This window comes from Mus caroli, chromosome 3 (genome assembly GCF_900094665.2).
Source record: "Mus caroli chromosome 3, CAROLI_EIJ_v1.1, whole genome shotgun sequence".
Classification (NCBI taxonomy): Eukaryota; Metazoa; Chordata; class Mammalia; order Rodentia; family Muridae; genus Mus; species Mus caroli.
In genome coordinates, this window is record NC_034572.1 from 27,956,737 (window position 1) to 27,970,375 (window position 13,639).

At 41.2% G+C, this 13,639-nt stretch overlaps 1 protein-coding gene across 23 annotated transcripts in view; it reads right to left on the minus strand.

The window, feature by feature from the left end:
* Nucleotides 1–13,639, minus strand: part of Pex5l (peroxisomal biogenesis factor 5 like) — a 203,636-nt gene that overhangs the window by 25,352 nt on the left and 164,645 nt on the right. Inside the window, exon 1 of one of the 23 annotated variants that reach the window (XM_021157197.2) lies at nucleotides 13,177–13,281. The exons of the other annotated variants lie outside the window; for them this stretch is intronic. The gene's annotated coding sequence lies outside the window, so the exon portion shown is untranslated. Of the gene's footprint in view, nucleotides 1–13,176; nucleotides 13,282–13,639 lie in introns of those variants that run through there. 23 annotated transcript variants of the gene reach the window in all.

Sequence of the window (13,639 nt, forward strand, 5' to 3'; positions counted from 1 at the left end):
CACTAGAGGAAGAGGAAGAGGAAGAGGAAGAGGAAGAGGAAGAGGAAGAGGAAGAGAAAGAGGGAGAGACTCACAGTGATGGAAGCAGTATACAAGTGTGCAATGAAATGGACAGGCCTGAGTTAACAGATACACAATTGTATCATCCAGTTCAATACACCCAGAATAGACTGTGAGACAGACTGCCTTGGACTACAGGCAAATCGTCTATATGTACAATAATAATAACCACGGAAGAAGAAGAACTATCAATTTAAAAGAGGGTGCATTGAAGGAGTTGGAGGGAGCAGACTTGTGAGGGATTGGAGAGAAGACAGGGAAACGGGAAAGCAATAGAAAATTAAGCCTACACTGTAACAGTAAATACGACATCTGTGGGGTTTGTGATATTACTAGAGTGACGAGGTAGTTAGAACATCCCATCTTCACTTAATGGCGTATTTTTCATATGTAATTTACATGTCTACACAGCTCTCTACCAACTTACTCATATAATTCTTCTTTTGTTTGTGTTGAGACAGGATCTGACTGAATTGGCTCCCACCCCTACACAAAAACCTATTTGCAATTGGTAATCATTGATATACAAATAAATACTCTAGGATCTACAACAGTGGCCTGCCCACAGGACATACTGGTTTACTGGTAGCATAAATGTTATGGAAGTAATGTGGTAGTTAGAGTGAGAATGACCTCCATAGGCTCTCGTATTTGAATGTGTGGTTCCCAATTGGTGGAACTGTTTGGGAAGGATTAGAAGGTGTGGCTCTATTGGAGGAGGCATAGGCTTTGAAAGTTCAAATAACCCATGCAATTCCCAGTTAGACCTCTTTGCCTCATGCTTGTGGACTAAGATGTAAGCACTGAGATACTGCTCTAGTGCCATGCATGCTGGATATCTCACTCTCTCCAGTGATGGTCATGAACCCTAACCCTCTTGAACCATAAGCTGCCAAATTAAACATTTAAAAAATGCATTGCTTTGGTCATGGAATTTTACCCCATTTTACTTTATTTTAGAAAGTAACTAAATCATGTAGGCAACCACTTTTTGGTTGGATTCAAGGCCCACTCCATAAGATGGAACTTGACACTGCTAAAGTGGCCAACAACTGAGACTACATAGGCCACTTATAACAATACTATTATTCTTCTATAAGAACATAACAAAGTCTATCTAACTTTTAACTGCTTATTTCAGTTGCAGATGAGGCTAAGGGCAGGAGTGGGAGAAATGTCTGCATTTCTACTTATTATTTGCATCTGTCTATGGTGACATGAAGGAAATGTCCTCCAGAGAATCTAGTCCAAACATTTCTCTGAATAAATGGTGCATTGTAGGCAGGAGGTAAGTTATGAGGCTTTTGTAGTGAGCACTTACACGGAAATGGAGAGGAGAGGGTGAATCTGAGATTTGTTTTTTAGGTGAAAAAAATCAATAAGAAACAAACTGCTTCTAAAGTAGCAGTACCATCAATCTTGAGCATGTGTGTTCTTAACGAGCTTTCATGTATATTGACTTATTTGACCTTCAGAGGCCACTTGTCTAAGTCATTAGGAGCTAACACTGGACCCAATTCAAATCCTCAAACTTGTGTTATTTCCTCCAATGCAGTCTTCTTTCCCTTCACCCAGCCCTGATTTTCCAAATTGTCCTTGGCTGTAAGATCAATCAAGGCCATTGCTGGGCAAACATCTTGGCTGGAGGGAAAGGAGGACACAGCCCTTCAGTTGGTCTCTTGTCAATTTGTCAAGACAAACCAAGTTCATTCTGTTTAGAAATACAAGGCTACTGATCTTGCATCTTGCCCTCAATCTCTTTTCTATCAAGAAGAAAACTATGATGGAATACTAAGAAGGAACTTTTATTTTTGACTGAGGTTCTAAAAGAATGAGAGAAAAGAACAAAAACAAAGAAACAATAGGTGTTTGGTTCTAAAAGAATGAGAGAAAAGAACAAAAACAAAGAAACAATAGGTGTTTGGCTATGCATGCAAGATATGTAAAATAAGTGCTTAAAATCTATCTCTCTATTCACCTAGTCATATATGTATATACATATATGTTATGTATATACATATATACATACATATATACATATGCATATACATATATGACTAGGTATGTAGACATATCTATCTATCTATCTATCTATCTATCTATCTATCTATCTATCTATCTATCTATCTATCTACCTACCTACCTACCTATCTATCTATCTATCTATCTATCTATCTATCTATCTATCTATCTATCTACTTGTACATGGCTTTCCAGTATTCTACTTATTACAATCCTAATGAAAGCATTAAATTCAGGGCGCATTCCTGTGAGGAGAGTGCCTGAGAACATGCTTCTCAAAGACCAGATTTGGGCCACACAGTAGAAGGATGACCTGTAATGATCTTGAGTTCCATCCCCTGTCCCCCAAATCTTCCTGGAAGGACCAGCATTGGTGACTTTCTCACTGTAACTACTTCTGGGCATTCCCAGTGAGAGTTTATGAGAGATCCATGAAAGCAGAACATGAGGGCATGTGGTTATATTGAACATTTAAGAAGCCCAGTCAATGATGCAAGGCTGAGGTCCTTGTCCTACCCTCATTGTTGTGGGTCTTGTTCTGCAACGCTCAGAGCCACAGGAGGAAGCATAGAAGATCTGGTCTGATCCAAAGTTGCTCTTAGCTCAGGAATTAAAGAGAGTTGGCTGTGTTGGTACAATAATTGTATCAATATCTCCAAAACATCTAGGAGATGGTTGTGCCTGCAAAAGCATTTCTAGACAGGTTTCCCTTTGCATTGAGATCTACCCTGAATGTGGCTGGTACCATTCTATGCACCAGAATCCTTGACTGAATGAGATACAGAGAGGCTAAGCATCCGCCCTTATCTCTCTGCTTCTTCACTATGCATGTGGCATGACCATCGCCTCTGGCTGCTGCTGCTGTGACTTCCCCATCGTGATGGACTTGACGTTCAAAGTGTGGACAGAAAGAACGTTTCCCATCCTTATGTCACTTTTATCAGATATTTTTGCACAGCAAAGAGAAAAGTAACCAAGACAATGCCTCACTAGACTGAAAGGCTTGGGTTCAGATGAGGCTCTTTTGGTCCAATCTAATTGATGTCCTGATAGATAAAAGGAAATTTAGACATAGAGAGAACCTACGTAGGGAGTGATGGAAGTGAAGGAAGAAGGCATTGTGGATAGGGGTGCAGACATGCTTGATGCTGATGCAAGCTAAGGGATGCTAAGGCTAGAGAACAAGAAGAGGCCAAGAAGAATATTGAAGCTTTGGAGGCTGCTAACAGTGGTTTCTGACTGTGAGACAATAGCAGCTTCTCTCCTCCCAGCCAGTTCTTTTGGGCCAGCAACCTCACATAGGACTAAGCTGTGATCTCAATAAGAGTGTGACTTAATACTGAGTCATGGTGAGTTTAATGGATGGTAGAAAAGTTTCAACTTGCCTTTGTTCTCATCAGATCATACTCTGCAGAAGACCCAGATCTGAGAGGTTACTCATAATCCCTCATGGAGAAATAGTTTCCTGAACTGACAGAGACACACCGTTTCTTAAGCTCTCATTTAATTCCTCAAGTGGATTTAGGTGCAGTACTCCTGTTTCTACTAACCAGGTAGAGATGAGATGCCTCACACTGACAGTGGTTCATCTGCCCAGAACTGAGACCCGTGCAGAAGTCTGCCTGACTCTACTTTTCCCTCCATTATCTTCAGACTAATCCAGAAGAACAAGGTGGGTGGACATCTAGGGGCTGGGATCTCACTGTTCTTACAGGGGACTCTGTTACTTACTTAATTACTTCTGGATGCTGGAATGTATTTACAGTAAGTTGGGGTATAACTAAGCTGTACAGTGCTTGGCTAGCATGCACAAAGCTCCAGATTTGATTTCTAGCAGCACACACACACACACACACACACACACACACACTGGACACATGCTCCAAAAAGAAAAAAAAGTACTTTGGGTTCATAAAATACTGCTTCAAGTAGAGATTAGATTATATATCTCAAATTTAATATACATCAAACCCTAGACTCTAGGTCTGTATTTTTGAAATATGAAGTGGATAAAGACAGTTCCTGACCTGAAGGGTTTCACCCACTTAGGAGATCCTGCCTTTAAAACTAGAAAGCATTCTGGGCTAGAGGTCAGAAGATGGGCAGGGTACTCTTGGCCTGTCTTAAGGGGATATCTCAGCAAATCAGGCAAGCCTTTTCTCATTTCCAAATGTCTGCTTTTTCCCCCCATTATAACCTGTGAAGAGTTAGACCAGAGTTAGGTGCTGTGGTTAATGTTTTATGGTGAGCTGTCCTTCTGGGCCTTGAATGTCCACAGGAACACCCAACCAGCTGGTAACTCAAACAGTTGGTGTTAACTGACATGCACAAAGCAGTCCTTCTCAAGTTCAATGGCTTTAGCTGCTTTTTATTTTCTCTCTTGGACACAGAATTGGTGATTCGTTTTCTAGAAGGATGCTTAGAGGCTAAAGAACATTGCTGACTCAAGAGAAACGTAAAGGTCAATTGTATCCATACTGGGCTGCCATGACATCTGAGTAATTAAAACGCTGTTTACAGAGATAATTGTAGCTCCACATCTTAACTAAGTGAAAATAAACTATAAACACACTCTATTCCCACACAGGGAATTTCCCAGAATCTTTTAATTCTCCAGATGTTAGGAGGATTAAAGTATATTTAAATTAAGGATTAACCTTCAAAAAGATATGTGAGTGTTAAGTGTATATTTCAGAAGACATTGGCTGGAAGCTTCCCTTGAGGACCAGTAAAGAAGGAGTCAGGATGAGATAGTCATTCTCCAGTCTTGTTTATTTGGGATTAATGTCTATTTGGAATGGACATGAGAGAAAAAAGGAAGGGCTTAGGAAATTAAAAAAGGGAGTGATTAGAAGTGTTACAATGTGGGCAGAGACAGAAGGGCAATGCTGTGGAAAGAGGAAACCATTTTATTGTGGCTTCCTGGGGTGGGGAAGGAGGGAAATTGGAAGCAAGACAGTTGCTCCAAGGCTCCTCAGAAGACCTCATGACAATGACTGAATCCAAAGATACTGAAATGGGTAAAATGCCACATTGAGATTTCAAAACTTTAATGTTAAGAGTGATCAGAGATGCCAAAGAAAGACCTGGAGAAGGAAGCCAGCAGACTTCAGAAAGAAAGAAAGAGAGGGAGAGAGAGGGAGGGGAGAGAGAGAGAGAGAGAGAGAGAGAGAGAGAGAGAGAGAGAGAGAGAGAGAGAGAAGAAATCCAAATATTCAAGTTGCAAATGACTAATTCCAATAGTCAACTAAAAAATGTAGAGCAAAGTCCCTCCCAATGAGTAGTTCAGGCAGAAGACAGACTGCGGGGTGGGAGGCAAGGCTGAGGAAATAGCATCATCAATAAAGAAGAAGAAATGACTATGACTGCAATTTCTAAGGGCCTTGGAATATGACCAGGAGACAAAATAAAAAACTCCTTAGAGATTCTAAAGATGCAACAAGAAAAGTAATACATCAGACAAGCACTTTTAATGCACTGCATCTAGATTTTTAGTAAATCGAGACACCTTCTCTTTTAATATTATCGTATAATGCTTTTGGAAAAAAATTTAAGGCTTTTTGTTTTTTAGTGACATCCATTTTTTCTTATTTAGTACATCTTTTTTCCCTACCTGTATTTTCCCCATTATTTTATTAACATAAGGGAATTAAACAACATGTTTAATCAGAGGAATTATGAAATGCAGAATTCAGAAAATTGAAGCTTTGTTCAGGTACATTTAACTTGGATATTCCAGAGCTGGTTCTACTGGCACATCAACAGAACACCTTACTCAAGCTTCCAGCATGCTGAAGGCCAAATAGTGATCTACAGTTTTCCTCAAAGGAACATTCACAGGTTCTTTGTTTGTGGCCAGAAATTCATTTAGTCCCAGTACGTTGTGTGAGTTTTGGTGGAAAGTAAGTTTGATTCTAACTTCAACTGTTGACCTCTCTTCAGAGATCCCAAACTGAGTATGCACTGGGCTGTGACATCCTTCCAGAGCTCAGTTATCTGAAGTCAAGCTCTTCATGCTCCACTCTAATCTTGTTCTTCTCCCAGCTCAGCAGCTACGCCTCAGTCTGCTCACAGGAAACCCTGGGTGAGGCCTATGCTCTCTCTGTACGCTCATAACTACTCTCACAGAAGGTCACCATAGACCAGTAGTTCTCAACCTATGGGTCACAACCTTTGGATTCAAATGACCCTTTCACAGGGGTTGCCTAAGACCCTTGAGAAACAGATTCATTATGTTATAATTCATAACAGCAGCAAAATTAATTATGAAGTAGCAACAAAAATAATTTGATGGTTGTGTGTCACCACATGAGGAACTGTATTAAAGGGGTCACCGCAGTAGGTAGGTTAAGAATCACGTACACAGAATTACCTCCTACGTGGACTATCGCAGTCCTGTTCATACTGGTTTCCATGCCAATATTCTCTCAGACCTGAACCACCTGCAGCTTCTTCCTTAGTCTCCCGATGTCCCTGGACTTCCTAAGATTCATCACCTCGGCATCCCAAGTCTCTTTCTCAAAGACACCTCAGATTCCACCCCTTCCCTGCTTATAGCATGACAGTTGTTTCTACCCAAACAAAACCAGACCCACAGTCGGCAGGCTCAGGGGATAGAATCTGGCTTCTGTTCCTCCTGTCCTCCTGTTGGGCAACTTTCCTACTCTGCCTATTTCACTCTTAGCACCTTGCAGGCTACTTCTCTCTTCTCTCCGCACAGTGCTCTTAGGGGTTATCATATTTGTACATGGGGAATATTTTAATATTCACACGTGTGTTGTTTCCTCCTTTGACAAAGATAATTGACAAATTAGCTAGACAATTTCCCTTTCAAATACCTTTTTGTGGGATATCACTATTTTCTGTTTATCATGTCATCTCCAGAAGCATTCTGCACCTGTTACATGCCAAGTCTGTACTGACTTTTTCTATACATATACCCAATGCCACCTCTTTTCATTTTTTATTACTTTTGTTTTGGTGTCTGAATGCGTGTGTGCATGAATATGTGTGTGTGTGTGTGTGTGTGTGTGTGTGTGTGTGTGTGAATGTGCCTATGAGCCACAGTTCCCACATGGAGGCCAGAGGACTACCTGTACAGGACAGTTTTTTCTTCCTATCATGTTGGTCCTGAGACTTGAACTCAAGTTGTCAGGATTAGCAGCAAGTTGGCTGAGACATCTCACCAGTTCCCATAGTTATTTTACATGATTAAAATGCTACTAACTCTGAAAATATATTACTCATCTACTTATGGATTTTATTGTATCTTGATTTTTAATACACCTAATTGTTAAAAAAATTAAAAAATCACAAAATTTAAAAATACCACATACCAAAAGTAACCAGAACTAAATTCTGTACAACTCTATGAACATCTATACAGCTAGAATAGATATTTGGAATGGAAGCTGTGGAGTTTCACATTAAATTTTATATTTTCAGTATTTAATATATTTTATGCACATATCTACCACCAACCCTTCAAAAATCCATGACAGAGTTAGAATTAGAGAAACTTTTCATTATGCACACACACACACACACACACACACACACACACACACACACACACACACATGCGCGCTTGAGTCCATGGCCTAAGTTCTTCATTATCCCCTTATTCTTAGCCTTTCTTGTTCTCTTTTGTGCTATTCTGTACCCACCTGGCAGTTGTTTACATAAATGCATGCATTATTTGCTAGGTTTTGCTTATGAAAGAGAGCATGCAGGGTTTTTGTCTTTCTCAAAATGTGTGACCTCACTTAGTATTATATAATTACATGTCAGTAGTGCCAGTGAGATGAATGGCATGCAGCGTGATTTACGCCATGTCAGGAAAGTCCCTTGGAAGGCATTGTGGTTTAATGACAATAGCTCTTGATTTGTGAACCGACTCTAAGTGCAAACCCTGAAAGGGTTCCTGGAGAGCAGTTCTGCACACCTGGTTTCATTTTAACCACAAGCAACCCCACAGTTCGACAGCAACTCTCAGGTCTGTTCTGTCCCCAATGCTGCTCACACATAAGGTGGGGCTGGGTCACCACCATCCTGTACAGGAGAAACAAATGTTTCTATTTTCCTCTGCACACTAATAGCAATAGTGAGATGTCAGAATGTTGCATATTGGCTATAAATATACAAATAATAAATGTGTCCTGGGAGTTAATGTTAAAAGCTATAGAGATGTCTATTTAGCAAAAATTTTAAAAGTTCTGTCTAGTGTAATTCATGCTTTCTGAATCTCTGTAGAACTGCAAAGAACTGCACTCAACTAAAATGTTCAGAATGAGAGTAAATTTGTGAATGGCATACTATTTTGTTCTTTTTAGTTGAACCTGGAGCATCTACAGAATTGATCTTGTGACATGTTCCTTGAGATTAATTTTGCTGAAATCTGTTATCTTGAATGCATACCCAAATGAAAGAAAAACGGAAGAGTTTTCCCTGTAATTGACTGAAGAGTTACAGGGAAAGTTCTGGAAAGAGCATCAGGAAAGTGATGGAGACTCTGAAGCACTGCAGGCACTACCTGTGAAAATGTCCTGGGACACAGATCTAGAATAATTTTGGCAGAAAGCTGAAGACACTCTGGGCAGAGCAGCTGTTGGACACCTGCATGCCCCCTTTATTTAAGAGCCTTGACAAGAGACTTGTTGGTAGAGATTTGTTATGAGAGGTCACAGGGGCAAAAAAATGACCAGCTGGTGACACAAGGTCATGCCCTGAATTCGACAAACCTAATCAGAACCAGACACTCTCCTTTCCCTTCACGGCTTAAACTGCTTCAGCAGGAATTTAGAACAGACAAAAAGAAATCTGTTCTGATTGAAATGATTGCAAGACAAAGAGATGGGTCACCAGGATGGTTTTGGAGTGTTCTTTCCTTGAATGCTAAAAATAGAGTTGATACTCAAGGACTGCCTGAATCACAAACTCATAGACCATCATGGTGGGAGATAGCCTGAGAAGTGATTGGATAGAAGTTTCCAGATTTCTTTCTGTAAGTAGTCATTTGGAGATGGTTTCAGAATTCTAGATTCTACCTGAATAGGACCAATTAAATCATGAACTTGCATGTGGGTCTAGGCATCAGATGCATGGTGCTTAGTTTTGTCGACCTGATTGAATCTGGGTTTGTGAGGATATTTCCAAGAAGGATTAACTAAGGTGTTGGGAGACTCTTCCTCAGGGCCAGCTCTACTTCCTGGTAGCAGCCCATACTTGAAGCCAGGAAAACTGAAGGACCACAGCGTATATCTCCTGAACCTTATCTAATACACAGGGCTATTTTAGTAGGTAAGCAATTCTCCAAGCTTGGAGTAATTCAAATAGCACAGTTTAGATGCAAAAACAGACACACAGGCCAATGGAGCAGAGCAGAGAGCCCAAGAGTGATCCCAGGCACTCCAGCCAGTTGACTGTTAATAGAGGTGCTAAGGATATGTACAGAGAAAGGAGTCTTTCAATAAATGGTGGTTGGAAAATTGGATATCCCACAAGGAAGAGTGAAGTTAAGCCCTGTTGTTTTAATAGTGACAAAAAGCAACTTCACAATTAAAGAGTCAAATAAAAAAACCTCTGAAAGTGTGAAAATGTACTAATAAAATACAATGCACACACACACACACACACACACACACACACACACACACACACACATGCACTCTCAAAAGTAGAGACCCAAGTCTTGGCCAATAAGTACATAAAAAGGCTTAATGTGACTAATCAAAATCACAGTATAATGCTTCACACCAGTAAGAATGGTTTTTATAAAAAAGACCACAGATGGCAAGCACTGGAAAGAAGGCAGAGGAAAGGGGACCACTACATAGTAGAAGCAAAATGTCAAAGAACTCAGGGATAGAGGACCAATAACACATGATTTTACTCACAAACGGAATCTATAAGAGCTGATCTCAGAGAAGCAGAGAGTGGATGGTGGTTACCAGAAGCAGTCTACAGTAGGAGGAGAGGGAGTGGAAAAGAAAAACTGGCCCCTAAGAGCGTCATTATAGTAAGGTGGGAGCAAAGAGTTTGGATGCCCTATCACACAGTAGGGTGACTATATGCCATGGATGCACTGAATAATCTAATAAACACACAAATACATTTAACCCACAAATAATACACAATTGTAATGCATTGAAGTGCATCACTCCATATATTTATTTATCCGTCTTTATTTCATTTGTATAGTTATTTTGCCTACATGTATACGTGTATACCACAGTCATGCCTGATAGAAGCTGGAAGTGGGCATCAAATTCTCTGGAAATGAAGTTAATAATGGTTTTAAGCCACTATGTGGGTACTGGGAACTGAGGTCAGCAACTGCTCTTAAACACCGAGTCATCTCTCCAGCCCTAGTTAAAATGAATTTAATGTAAAGGAGAATCAAGCAACATACTTAGTCACCGTTAACACATTGTCTTTCTTTCTCAAAGAGCCTTATGCAGCACAGGATGACCTCAATCTCATCATGAAGCTGACAGTGGCCTTGGATTCCTGATGCTTTTGTCTCTACTTCCCAAGTTCTGGTGTTATATCATGACTGTAATTATTAATGCATTCTCTATAGACAATTAAAACTATTAGAATAGCCAATAAAAATAATACTCATTTTCAATGTTTAGGAATCAGGTTATGAATTAATTTATAGTTTTTGTCAAAGGCAGGATTGGTCCTGGTGTGGTGCAGCAGGATTTCTGGAAGAGGACGGCTGGATGTGCAGACCATGCTCAGATCCAGCACCACAGCTCTGCTTTTGTTCTGTCCTTGTTGGATGGACACACAGCGTGAGGCCTCATCTCCTCTGACAGTCACATTTGTTCTGGGAACACAGTGGGTTAAGGATGGGCTACCTGCCCTCTTACTGAGCAATGAGGCAGAGCCCTGTGTGAAAGGCCAGACTGTGGAGTGTGACAAAGAACAGAAGCATATCCATGAGGGAATGTCTCTTTGGTTAGAGGAGGCTAGCAGGAGGAGCAGCATCTTCTAAGGTGCTTTGGGTTCTGGGACAGGGACTCTAACTTAATAGATGCAAGGAACCTGGGACCCTCTCTGCTGACATGTCTTATCTACCAGACTCTGCTGGACTTTACTGCTGCTCAAACAAACAACCTGTCCTGTCTGAGCAATCACATTTTTGGTGACTCTTCGTTAACTGCTTGTGTTACTGAATAACTGGACCTAAAATATCACCAGTTTCATTTTCCTAGACTCAAGCCATTTGGCCTCAACCACAAATTTGTAATGTTTATACTTGACTATATATACTTAATTTACTTTCTATCCAATGTAGTTCTTTTACTTAGGCAGACTTTACTCTAGCCTTGCCTAATGATATCTATCTGTACAGTTTCCACTTGAAAGTTATGGGTGTATTTTTCTAGGTTATATTTACATAGATGCACAGTTATTAAAATAAAATGTTAATTTATTTTCCTCTTAATTGGATAAACCAAGTTGACTCAAAACCTAATTCAATTTACTGAGGCCCCATGTGGTGCAGATGAAATTACAACCAATACCATGTCCTGTTAAAAATTAAAAAAAATTTTCCATGCATATTATTATTGTGCTTTTTGCATTTCTTCATTTTAACCCGTGATTCCCAGGTGCAGAGCTGGCAACAAAATGTGTGTGTGTGTGTGTGTGTGTGTGTGTGTGTGTGTGCATCTTGTCAGTTCCTTTAAGGATAGAGCCATCTCCATTCTATGGCCTCAGGCAAGTCTGTCTTTCCATATTCATCTTTCTGTATGCTTACTTGTTTAGTAAATATTTGCAGGTGAGCTCATGTCTGGAATGCAGTCTGTGGTTAGTTTAGGAGATCGATCTCTGGAACACTGAGATTTGGTTAGGATGGTGTAAGGTAAAGATTTCATTATGGTAGAGTTCTACAGATGATATCGAAGTCCCTGAGCAGCACACCACAAAAGCTGTTGTGCCACAAAAACATCAGAGACACTGCAGGCCCCTCCTTCCTGCCCCAGCCTACCTTTGCTGTAAAATGTTCCACAGGAGCTGTCCAAAAATGGCAGCTCCTTTCAAAATGGTGGCACCATGACATCTCCTTGGGCTGCAGCCATCACAGGAACTGCAGGAGTTGTCCATGGTGGCACTTCAGTGGGAGCTGACCCTCAGGAGCTGTCCACCTACTGGCCTCATGAGGAGCTCTCCACAGTGGAGACACCTTCTTTCCTGCCTTAGCCTACAGCTTTCCAGAAAAACCACTGCAGGAGCTGTCCACAGTGGCAGCTCCTTCTCTCCAGCCCTTCCCCACTCTCCTCAGCAACCCCACAGAGGTGGCATCTCAGCAAAAGTCCCTGCAGTCAGGAAAGACTTCCTATCCTAACCCATGGGCCAGATGCAGGGAGAAGGGAATGAAAAAAAAAACAAAACAAAACAAAAAAAAAACCCCACCAATCCCAGAGCGTCACACAAACCCCACCAATCCCTGAGCAGGAAACCCACCAATCTCTGAACAGAAAAACCCACCAATCCCTGAGTGCCCCCGCCCCAATCTCAGGATTTGAAATCTCACCAATCCTCACTCTAGAAATCGCTGCCCTGAGAAGCTCCAACTCCTCAGAAATTCTATATAAGCACTGCCCCTTTATCCAATTCCCTTGTACCCACTCCCAGGAGCAGAGGGCAGTCATCCCTGAATTCGTCCCTCAACACCCTGGACCCTCCAATAAATCTCTTTCATGAGATTTCCTACATGGTATGAAAAGAAGAATGAAGAAAGGAGAAGAGTAGAAAAAGAGAAGGAGCAGGCCTGAGGCTCCTCAGTGATACCTTCTCCTGGGAGCTGCAAGGCCTCTGCTGAGGCAGCTTCCTCTCAGAGCTGTGTAGTTCCTGGCCTCCACCCCCCACCCCATGTCTCAGTATGCCCTTCCACTGCGACACTGTCCCACCTCAGAGCTGTAAGGTTTCTGAGCTCCTATGTCTCAGGATGTCCTACCATTGGGATATTGTCCCACCCCAGAGCTGTGTGGTTTCTGAGCTCCTGTATCTCAGGATGCTCTTCTCTTGGGTGTCCTACCTCTGATTTGTAAGGTTCTCTCATCTTTTCAGGCAAACACTTACTGATAAATTCAGTGATACTTTTATATGTCCATGCAGGTTATGAGCTCCTTTTTCATACTTCAGTTTGTTTTAGAAATCAAAATTTGTGTGAAACAGAAGGAAATCTTATCAGCATGAGAGCCAAGGAGCTTTGACCATCCCCCTATGACCTCACTCCTCATCTTTATGAGCTCTGACCTGACACGGGCTACATGACACACTAACATTATGAGCTAAGTGTTAAGAACTCTGTCTCTTAAATAGTTAAGTGCCAGAGGGTGTCTTCATATGTCTTCTGAAGGTCTTCCCTGGATATTGACTCTTAAGTCTGAAGGATTTAAGGAGTGTTTAATCCACTAATCCCTTCCAGCTGCTTTACAGAGGCAACGTGCACAGAGGAAGCAACCTGAGAGGTGCTGCAAGCAGTCTTCCTGGGAGGAGGGACCAGAGTCAGCAGATTCTCACACACTCTTTTTTTTTTTTT